The following is a 10,713-nucleotide window of genomic DNA, read 5'->3' on the forward strand; positions in this document are numbered from 1 at the left end:
TGAAGGTTTTAGAGTTCTATGATGTTAATGAGTTTGTTTGGGTTAATAATCTAAAATCTGTTGAAGAATATATCATGTTTTTATATTGAAGCTTTTTTGTGTTTTGGTTGGTTAAGGAAGTAGCGTTGTTTAGTTTGGTTGTTCATTTTTTTGACTAGGAAAGGTTCTAAGTAATGTTCTATGTTGCTTAATTCATGTGGTTGTATGGTGTATTACAATGTAACCAGATAATAAATAAACACAGACACAATTTTTTTGGATGAACAAAGGCCGTGGTCTTTTATTTAGCTTATAACAAAATTACCATATAAACACTCAACCAATAACTTAGTATCAACTTCATAAATAACCACAACTCTTGGCCCAAACCACAGAGTTAATAAATTAAAAAACAAGGCCGACTGCCCCAAAGCCGGTCGGCCTACCACTGAAACAACCCCAACCGCCACAAATGGATACTAAAACCCATTTGTGGCCCATTCCACAAAAACCACGGCCTTCTCAACCATGCTCTGAAGATTTGAATTAAAAATGTCACAACCGATAAATGATAAATGAACACCATCATTTCTGTACAAGCCTTCACATCCACCTTCCAATTCCGAATGTCTGAAACTTAAACCTCCCTCCATAACCATAAATTTTTCCATCGCTCTATTTAATTTGCGCCTTACTCTGTCCAAGGCGCGTAACTCTTTATGATTTAACCAAATTAAACGAGGAACGATTTCAGACCAAACTAACTTTTCTAAACATCTTTTAACTGTTCAATAACATCTTTAAAATCCATTAATAACTGTACAGACCTTACCTTCCCAATATCATTACCCCCACAATGTATTATCAAAACATCAGGCCATGGAAACAATTTCATAAAACCCAAAATATTATCTTTTAGTTTATAGATACTTAAACCCCTTATACCCATCCAATAGATAACGATTGATGCAGGGTCAAACCCCAAATTTTCTCCATAGCATCGTTCCGCAGCTCTCCGATGTGCCCAGAATACAAAAGAATGGCCTATTATCCAAACCACTATTGGACGCTTTCCTGAAAAGAAATCAATGTTAACATAACATACAAAATACATCAAATGCGGTCTGACATAAGTTTTAAAACGGTTAGAGTCCCACCTACCCAACCTCTTAATTACAGAGTTATCCAACCCTAGCAGGGCCGCTTCTGTAGCAGCCCCAATACGAAAAGAATGCGAAGAAATTTTTTCGGAACCTAAACCCAAACTTACTAAACAATTCTTTAAAATTTTTCTAAATTGAAATTGGGTTAACGGCAACCCTGAGCGATGTATTAACCAATTGCCGCTGAACTCAGGCCTATTGCTATTGAAAATATCTGCTGTTCTTACTGGACAAACATCACAATTGCTTACTTCATTCAATGTAACCCAGCATCCTTTACCCGATTTATCTGTCTTAGAAGATCTTAAATATATTAGCAATTTATCCCTGCATAAAACATCCTCAAATTGAATACCCGAACCACCTTTACTATTTGCTGCCACCAATTCGCATATGCGAAAGGCGCCAAAGAAAGCTATGATAAAAGCTGTCTTAAATAATAGGGTTTCATATTCGTCCCAGCAATTGTTATGCACGACAGCCACTAGCTTTTGCAGTAAACTAAAAGAAATAGGTTTTCTAACATCTACACTCCTCTTCTTCCGCGCGAAACCTTTTAATACTTGCTTAACTAAAAATTCTTTTCCTACCGCTTGTTTCCCTGCTAGCTTCATGAAAAAAGAAACCCCTAATAAATAACCATCAATCCTAGAACGCGAAAAACCCAAATTAATCAATCTTAAAACAAACTCTAACGTTAACTCTAAATTATTATCAAACTCATTTAACCCTTTATTCTTCATAAACAGAATCCATTCCTGCCATGCTCTAGAATAGCTATCCCATGTAGCCTTAGAAAGAGAATTGTATAAATAAAAACTTAACTTGGCGATGTTAACCGCCAAACATCCCCTGGAACTGTTATTCCCTCCTTGTTGGCCATGGGCGCCAAACTCCTGAAAACCTTAAAATCAAACCGGGATAAAGCGTCAGCAATACCATTATTAACCCCTTCAATGTGCTTAGCTTTCAACCAAATATTATATTTTAAACATAAAAACACCAGATGCCTAAGTAAATTGATAACTGGTACTGACTTTGCTCTTAACGTATTCACCACCCATACTACCCCATATTATCACAATGTAATAAAATCCTTTTATTAACCCAATGCTCACCCCACAAATAAAAAGCCACCACGACCGGAAAAAGTTCCAGCAAAACCAAATTCTTTGTCCATCCCGCTGCAAACCAAGATAAAGGCCATTTCTCAGCAGCCCACAACCCTTGCCAGTAGATACCAAATCCAACAGAACCCGCAGCATCAGTATACAATTCCAAATCATTAGTATTGACAAACTCACTCTGAAAAACAGTAGAACCATTAAAATTTTCAAGAAAAAACTTCCAAACCTTTAAATCCTCCTTGACTTGCTTATTAACCCTCACCCTATGATAACCAACCTTTTTTCCAGCAATACTCCTAGCCATAAGCCGTGAAAAAATTCTGCCCATGGGCATAATCCTAGCTGCAAAGTAAAGCCGTCCTAACAATGACTGAAACTTTTTAACCGTAACTTTCTTAGCCAATAAAACTTCATCAATCACCCTTCTTAACCTACTAATTTTATCCAAAGGCAGCCTAAATTCCATTCTAACCGTATCTATGATGATACCCAAAAATTGCAGCGATGTTGTAGGAAAAACAGTCTTATCCTTGGCTAAAGGAATACCCAAAAACTCTGCAATTTCCATGAAAGAATTTAACAGCATAGTACACTCACCCGAACCTCTTTTCCCTATAAACAGAAAATCGTCTAGATAATGAACTACTGAACTACAACCCGAAACCGTTTTAACTAACCATTCTAAAAAACTAGAGAAAGCTTCAAAATAAAAACATGAAATCGCACACCCCATCGGCAGACACTTATCAAAATAAAACTTATCCTCAAATTGAAAACCTAAAGAACTAAAACAAACCGGATGAATGGGCAACAACCTAAATGCTGCCTCTATGTCAAGTTTTGCTAAAACAGCATCCTTACCACAACGCCTAACCCACAACAAGGCATCCTCAAACGATGCATATTTAACCGGAAAATCTTCCACATTAATTTGGTCATTCAATGAACCTCCCTTCGGGAATGATAAATGGTGGATCAGACGAAAAGAACCCGACTCCTTCTTAGGCACCAGCCCCAAAGGTGACAACCTAAATTTTTCAAATGGCGGAGACCTAAAAAGACCCTCAACCCTACCCAATGCTATCTCCTTCTCAATCTTATCTCGAACAATTTGAACATTCCTATTAACAGATTTAAGATTATCCACCCAGACAAACTTATCCACATCATACAACGGAATCTTAAAACCACTATTAAAACCATGAAATAATAACTCAGCCATCCGCTTGTCTGGGTAGCTGCTTAACCCCTTCGAGACAAAGGCTGATTTTACTTTTTGTACCCTTTGTGACAATGGCCTTTTTAACATTTCTGCGCTGCTTGTGTTTAGCTGTAATTTTCTTCTTTCCCGTTTACTGAACCCACACACATTAGATATTGTTTTTTTCAGGACAAGAAGGGCTTTCTTTAGATGACATTGTTTTGATTGTATCATATTATTTACTATTAAAAAAATTATAAAATATGGTGAAAAATTTAGAAAAAATGACTTTCTAACTTTTAGTTGAAAAATCTTTTACTCATCTATAAAAGGTAATGAAAAAACCTGCTAAATAGATTCTACTATTTGTCCTGAGTTTAGAAATACCCAATGTTTTTATGTTTTTTTGCTTTTTTCTACCCATTATGGGGCAATAAGTACAGGTAGCGTTTTGCTATTTCAAAGCCATTTTTTCCAAATCTGGTAATTCTTCCCCCCTTGTGCCATTTCGGGTATCTTTGAACCCGGCCAATGCAATTTACCCCATCAAGTCATATATTTTTGAAAACTAGACAGCCCAGGGTATTCCAAATGCTAGTATTTTAACTCTTTCCATGCACCATATCTACCACCAGTCTTTGTCAAACTTTATGGTAGTAATTTTTTTGCATTTGGTTTTTCACACACATTTTACTTCAGGTATGAATAAACAGGTTCTGGTATATGTCACTATCACAAAACACCCCAATATGTGTTCAGCAACATCTCCTGAGTACAGCGATACCTCACATGAATGATTTTGCCTGGCTGTTTGGGGGCAAAAGGGCCACATTTGGGGCATGCGCTTTTTTCAATGTTGAACTTTGGCATTTGGGGATCCACTGCCCATGCCCTATTTGGTACATCTTTGAGCCGGGCCATTTCAGTGTGCCCAATAAACCCATATATTTTTGAAAACTAGACACCCCAGGGTATTTCAAATGCTAGTATTTTAACTCTTTCCATGCACCATATCTACCACCAGTCTTTGTCAAACTTTGTGGTAGTCATTTGTTTGCATTTGGTTTTCCACACACATTTTAATTCAGGTATGAATTAAAATGTTCTCGTATATGTCACTATCACAAAACACCCCAATATGTGTTCAGCAACATCTCCTGAGTACAGCGATACCTCACATGAATGATTTTGCCTGGCTGTTTTGGGGCAAAAGGGCCACATTTGGGGCATGCACTTTTTTCAATGTTGAACTTTGGCATTTGGGATCCACTGCCCATGCCCTATTTGGTACATCTTTGAGCCAGGCCATTTCAGTGTGCCCAACAAAACCATATATTTTTCAAAACTAGACACCACAGGGTATTTTAAATGCTGGTATTTTAACTCTTTGCATGCACACATTTTACCACCAGCATTTTTTCAAAGTTTGCAGTAATATTTTTGTGTGTGTATTTTTCCCACACACACCTACTTTATGTATGAATTTACAGCTCCTGGTATATGCCGCTGTCACACGACACCCCATAATGTGTTCAGCAACATCTCCTGAGTGCAGTGATACCCCACATGCATGGGTGTGTCATTTTTTGGGGGAACTAAAAGGCCACATTTGGTACGTGTGCATTTTTCTAATTGGAAATTAGATGTGTGGCCATCCTTCCCCCCGTGTTAATTGGGACGTTGTTGAACCTGGCCCATTCAATTTACCCCATCAAATCATACATTTTTTAAAAGTAGACACCCCACGGGCATTTAATATGCCAGTATTTTAACTCTTTCCATGCGAGAATTGTTTTAAGCTAATATGCTAATTTTAGGACTTGCTCACAAAAATATATTTTTTATATATATATATTTTTTTTTATTATTATTATTTTTTTTAAAAAATTTTAACATTTTTTTTCAACTTGGAGGTTCCCCTGATAGTGACATCAGTGGGAAATGATTTTTACATTTTACTGTTTTTTTACTATTTTTTTCTAATTATTATTAATATTATTTTATTTTTTAATTTATTTTTACTAATCACACTGTGATTAGAAAGCTGGGCTCCATTGACTTGCATGGTGAATGCAGTACCTGTATTCAACCTGCAAGTGGAGCCAAAGTTCTCTAGATGGTCTGGACCATCTAGCGAACTTTTAAAATTTGTGGTTCCTGTTACAGGACGGCGGCCATCTTCCTTGATGGCGAAGATTGCCGGCAGCTGCGGCTGTGACCGCTCTCCGGAGCGGTCACAGCCCATCAAAAGGTTAGTGTTTGGTGTCGCTGGATGCCTCCTGATCATCGATCGCCTCCTAGACGCTTTTAAAACGGGCGTCCGCCGCCATACAAAGTATGGCGGATGTTGACGCCCCGTGGAGGGGCCAGAGATGGCCCCTTCGTGCCGATCGCGGCGTTGCTGAATGCCTCGAGGTCGAGGCATTCAGCAACGCTTTTTGGGTGCAGAAAGCGATAGTAGATCGCTTTCTGCACCCGTTTAAAGACGTGCCGGTCCTGGCACGTCAATTGTCGTAAAGCACATGCTTTTCCGTGCCGTGCCAGGACCGGCAATTGTCATTAAGGGGTTAAACAAAGGCGCAGTCTTTCCACCCTCACCGGCGTCACTGCTTTTTGAAATTGAATCCCTCCTGTTTGAAACTGCACTGTTCCTCCGAAAACACCTGGAACCAGGGTGATTACCTCCACAAACAGCACACTCGTGCTTAAATTTACAGGCATTCATAAATTTACATTGAGCCTCATTGAAAGCCCAACATACCCCTTTTTGCCGTAACTGGTTAACATGGGCTGACTGAAATCTGTTCGTATAATTATAACGCTGCGGGAGCATTATGCTCACCCATGTCCCCACGTCTTTCATCCCAAATTTTAGATTTTTATGTACCGCCAACTTCTGACGAAAAATCTCGTCATAATTGAACCATGACATTCCCCCGAAATTTTTATATGCTTCAAGGACAGACTCAAGGTGCTGAAATAAACCTGAACTGCTGTCTTTATGTTTTTCACAGTATACGCTAGAAAAAATACAAAATGCCTGCAACCAGTTATTAAATGACCGAGGGACAGGTCTTCTCCTGTCCTCCTCTTTATCCTGTTTAACCAGAAATTCTTTAGATGCTGGAAGCAGCGACAAAATATCAATGTATTCGTTGCTCCAAATCTTTTCTTTTAAAGCTTTAGACAAATGAAAGCCCAGAGGTGACATTTCACAAGATAGAGCCTCTTTCATGTTAACCTCATTAACCAAACATCTCTGACTGCTCACAACATTAGACCCCCACGCCTGCGCTGGATTAGGGCCCTGCCATCCCTTAAGGATATCCACTAAAGAGCCCACCACCGCATTTAATTTGTCAATATCGCCTCTTGGGCACTCACCCACAGCCGTATTGACAGGTCCAGAGGAAGGTCCTGGTTGATCCAGCTCCTCCTGATGAGCAGGAACAGATGCAGCCAGCGAATGACGCCTGCATCCGGAGTCCAGCTGACTCTGACGGCCGTCTCCCTCCTCTTCTTGCTGGTACCTTCTCTTCTTGCAGGGCTGTTTGCCTCTAACAGCCCTGGCAGCTTGGGAACGCCGAGATGATCCTTTACCCGGTCTACTTCCGGATTCGGCGCCTTGCAATGACGTAGACGCGTCCTCATGATCCCGCGATGACAGTCTTCTATCTCGCGATACCTGGACCAGACGAGCAGCAGCCGCGACATCATCACCAGCCGTAGACTCCTCCTCCGCGACGTCTCCAGCTTCAGCCATGACCGCAACAGGAGAAAATTCATCTGTGCCAGGAGCAGACGACAGACAGGACTGCAGCCACTCTTCAAAGCCTCTTCTCCCGGCTCGCTCGCGAAGGCAATTCAGCAGCTCTTCCATGCTGCCACCCCGAAGCCTTGCTGAAAACCGCCGCTCACCAGACGCAATTAAGGTCAGTGCAGTCGGTTAACGCTGCTTGGGGTAGTGAGACGAACGCCTCAGGGACGCGCTTATATAGCGCAAAATCCCGCCCAAATCCTAGCGCGAGCTGTCATATTAGCCGCAGCGCGAGGCAAACTAAGCGGCGCGAGGTAAACTAAGCGGCGCGAGCCGCCCCCAGAACCTTCTTTACAAAAAAGGCGGGCAAAACTAAGCGGCGCGAGCGCATGCAAAGCCCAAACCAGGCTGTCCTTTACTTGACCCCTGGAAAGTTAACCCTTTCCACACAAGAGCTCTCCCCAACAACCACATGTAACCCTGTGTTATTTGCACAGGGTTTTTTCATTTTTTGAGATATCTGAATATTTGGGTATTCCGTTGGCAAAAGAAAAAATGGTTTGGCCTACCACGTCTAAATTTTGTAGGTATGGTTATTGATATTGCGATTTTGTTGATAATGATGAGTTGGAGTTGTTTACAGATGCAGCAGGTTCAGTTGGTTTCGGTATATTCTGGCAAGGGAAGTGGGCTGCTTAGAAATAATTTGGGGAAGAATCTGGGCTAAGAAAATAATTATTTTGAATTGTGATAATATGGGAGTGGTTTGGGTAATAAATACTTTAAGGGCTAAATCGTTACCGGTAATTAATCTACTTAGGAATTTGGTGTTCCTGTGCCTGAGCAACAACATTTGGTTAAAGGCTAGGCATTTTGAAGGACAAAAGAATGATATTGCTGATGCTTTATCTCGGTTTGATTTGAAGGTTTTCAGGTCTTTGGATCTCAGGCGGAGAAAGAGGGCATAGCGGTTCCTGTGAGAGTATGGAGTTTAACTTCAAGTTAAGTAGTCTATTATATAATTCTCTTTCCAAGGCCACTTGGGATATTAATGCTAAGGCGTGGAAAGAATGGCTGAGTTTTATGAGAGATAGAGGGGTAGATGAATTTGAGGGGTACGTGGGAAGAACTTGTTCTAGTTTTGATACACAAAGGTTTTTCACGTAGCAGGATTGATATCTTCTAGGAGTTTTCTTTTTTATGAAATTGGCAGGTAAGCAGCCAGTCGGTAAAGACTTTTTGACTAAACAAGTTTTGAAGGGTTTTAATAGTCGACAGAAAATAACAGACAATAGAAATCCGACCTTGGTTAACCCCTTAATGACAAAGCCCGTACATGTACGGGCTCAAAATGCATTGTTTTCAATGGATTTAGGGACCGCCCATTGTCCTTAAGGGGTTAAGGTTGTGCATAATATTTGTTGGGAAGATTATGAAGCTCTGTTGTTTAGGACAGCTTTTATTATAGCCTTCTTTGGTGCATTCCGTATCAGCGAATTGGTGGCTTCAAACAAAAAAGGGGGATCCGGTATTCAATATGATGATGTTATATGCAATGATAAGCTGTTGATATATTTAAGATTATCAAAAACAGATAAAGAAGGTAAAGGATGTTGGGTTAAACTGAATAGGGTGGTTAAATGTAATTTGTCCAGTTAAACCAACAAAGCTATTTAATAGCAGGAGGCCAGATTATAGGGGTAATTGGCTGATTCTTAGGTTGGGTTCGTCTATTACGCAATTCCAGTTCAGAAAAGTTTTACAGAATTGTTTGGTTTGGAGCATGAAAAGTTTTCTTCACATTTGTTTAGATAGTTTGGATGATTAAAAGTAGGGTCCATGGGATTCTAATCATTTTAAGTTATACATCAGGCTAATTGTGAATTTATTGTACTGTTGTGTTAATGTTATTTTCTTTACAGGTGTTCGTCCTATAGTGATATGGATTGTGTGACACTCATTTATTTTCTGGGCAAAAGGAAGAGCTGCAGAAAGGTGTTATGGCAAGAATCTGGGTTTCAGCTGAAATGAAATTATTTTATACTCGATAGGTGTAAGGGGAATTAGTGTTTTTCAGTTAAAAGATAATATTTTGGGCTTTGTGAATGTTTTTCCATGGCCCAATGCTAATATCATACATTGTTGGGGTAATGATATTTGAATGGTTAAATCTATTCAGCTTTTGATGCAATTTAAGGAACTAAATGTTTATGGGTATAGTATTTGTATGGTCTGAAATTGTACCATGTTTTATTTGGTTACAGCATCAGGATTTCAAAGCATTAGAAAGAGTGAGGCGCAAGTTAAATAGATTATGGAAGGTGGTTTCAGTTTTAGACATATAGAATTGGAAGGTGGCTGTGAAAACCTTTATAAAAAAGATGGTATACATTTGTCAGAAATGTGATATATTTAATCTGAATATTCAAGATATGGTTGACAAGGCCGTGGTTTTGGTGGAAGGGGCCACAAATGGCTGTTAATTACCCATTTGTGACGGTTGTGAAATGTCTATTCATTGTGGCTGGCTGGCTGGCTTATAGGGCGGTTGGTTTGGTTATTGTTTAAACTGCTGTAAACTAAATAAAAGACCACGGCCTTGTTCATCCAGAATGTTGTCATTTGTCTTTATTTATATTCATCTCAATTGATAACAATTTGTTACACCATACAACCACATGTTCCTTATTCAACAATATAGCATGGTAAGTGAACGTATGCCCCCTGGTTGTGTATAATGTAAGTATCCAAGGTGTTGTTCTAATCCTAAAGTTGAAAGGTTTAAATGATTAGCCAAAGATAACTACGCAAAGGGTGTATGAAGTATATATTCAGGGATGTTTTGTGAACTTGTTGGTGGCCCACAACCAAAACATTGCTTGATTAAATTCTTGAACCACCCGTGAATTAACTTCTAGTCAATAATCTGGCACTGAAGCTTATGAAAGCTTGCCCAAGTCTTATGTAAGACACTTGTTTTCACTTAATAAGCGTATTTCAACACAGGGAATTTACACCATAAATTAGAATTGAAGAAGCACTCCAGTATCCCAGGCAGTGTTCTCACCACCACACCCCAGAATGCTAGAACTGATGGCATATCATGTTTTAGGAGCTGGGTTTAGCCGAAGACATCTGCTCTGCAGGTACCTGGAGGGTTGGCTAAGTGGCAAATGCATACTTATGAGCAGAGCCGATTCAAGGCTCTGGTGGGCCCTGGGCAAACAATATAATAGTGGGCCCCCCTCCTGTCCTTCTGCCTTCCCACCAAATGCAAAAATAACTGAGAAAGATAAACTTGAAACACTTTGTGAATAGAACAAATTTATTATACTGTTTGGTGGTATACAGATGTCCAAGTGCATCCAAAGAAAAACCTGGAATACCTCTAAGTGCTAACTTAGTGCTCCCTCCTATTACGGCGCCAAAATGAACACTTTCAATATGTAAATTTGCTGCACAAAGGTTAAAGACAGTATTATCAGG

The sequence above is a fragment of the Spea bombifrons genome, chromosome 5 (assembly GCF_027358695.1).
Source record: "Spea bombifrons isolate aSpeBom1 chromosome 5, aSpeBom1.2.pri, whole genome shotgun sequence".
NCBI classification, from domain to species: Eukaryota; Metazoa; Chordata; class Amphibia; order Anura; family Pelobatidae; genus Spea; species Spea bombifrons.